The sequence below is a fragment of the Sinocyclocheilus grahami genome, unplaced genomic scaffold (genome assembly GCF_001515645.1).
Source record: "Sinocyclocheilus grahami isolate Dianchi unplaced genomic scaffold, SAMN03320097.WGS_v1.1 scaffold575.1, whole genome shotgun sequence".
In the NCBI taxonomy this organism is placed as follows: Eukaryota; Metazoa; Chordata; class Actinopteri; order Cypriniformes; family Cyprinidae; genus Sinocyclocheilus; species Sinocyclocheilus grahami.
Genome location: NW_015505754.1, coordinates 538,905 through 540,510, shown reverse-complemented (window position 1 = coordinate 540,510; position 1,606 = coordinate 538,905).

Sequence of the window (1,606 nt, the reverse complement as noted above, 5' to 3'; positions counted from 1 at the left end):
AAAAAAAAAACAGGAAGGGGGCAAAAACCTTTTCACAGCACTGTAGATGTAAGTATAGTTTAGAACTTACAGCAAATTAAATGTGCTTTAACAAACTTCATCGTAAAAAAAACGGTCTAATGAGAAAAACTGTATTTACATTAATAAATAATGCAATTAAATAAGTGAGTCTTTCTTTCATGCTCATTTTGGGTTTGAGCCTCTCAGTTGTTCTTGATCACTGACCATCTACATGACTGACTTGACACGTTCTGTAAATAGCAATGTCTGATAACAACCAAATTGCACATTTAAAGCAACACTGCATGCTTGAACACAAACACACAGCTGAAATGAGCTGTTAAACACACACTGCTGACTCAGTGTCACTGAGGGGTGCAGCGACCGCTGCTCTATGTGCCATTAGAAAAAAAAAATAAAAAATTAAAACATTCACACACACATACTCAGCTCAGCTTGAACGCAATAAGGCTGATAAACCACTTTATCGCCACTTCCCCAAATCCTACATGCAGCACTTCTTTCTGTCCATCAGACGGTCATTTTTCTCTTTCTGACAGACAGTGCAGCTCGGCTCGGCTGATGGACATGAGGTCTCTGCTGATACTAGCAGGTAAAAAGATAAAAGCTCAGCATCATTTTATTGTCAGATTCTGTGTAATCAATGTTTGGACAGCTCTCTGCTACAATAAAGTTGAAGTTTATTTCAAGCCAGTTTACAGCTTTCACTCAACTGAAGAGGCAAATTACTTAACAAGCTTTGTTCGTCTAGTTAACAAACTGGCATTAAACGGTGATAAATGTTGACAATTTTCCAAAAAAGAATCCAATTTCAGGGCAAACATCACAGGAAATATTAATTATTATATATTTTTTTTTGGTGACAATACTGTTACTCAGATTTGCATTACAGTGGCACAAATTTTTTTTTTTACATATGTAAAGATGTTTTGATAGTTGTGGTACTTGTACCCAATATTTTGCATAATTAACAAACTTTCATTATGCACAATACCGACAGATCATTATTATTATTTTTTTAATATTGCAAAAATATAATATATAGTATATAATATTTACTGTGCTTCAAAGAAAGCAAAATCTGTCATTAATTTTGTTGGGTGATTAATGCTTAAAATATATATTTTTTAACTCCTTAGTCATCATTCAGAAATATTTCACCAATGTAAGTTGCAACTGACCAATCAGAAAAAGTCTTCCAGAGAGATATGTAGTTAAACACAGAAATACATTTGAAATGACATCTCAGAAGTTCTGGTGTGGTGATTATCTGGGTTTTAGACACTGCTGGGTGGTGACTGGGTGTGGCCGTCTCATTCCCATGACAATAAAGCTACAAATTAAAGAAAAAACTGAAGATTCTCAGTCCAGAAATAATCGTATTGATCTTTTTATCTCACAGTGTTGTTGGCTCTCATAAGGGAAGACAATGGACAGAAACCAACAGGTGAATACACACATTTCACTGCACACATATCTACAGATTGTGCGTATGGCCAGATCAACTGAAATAGTACATGTGGTAAAGATCAGTGAATAAAGATGATCAGCTCTACTTGATCCTCAAAAAAACAAAACACACATT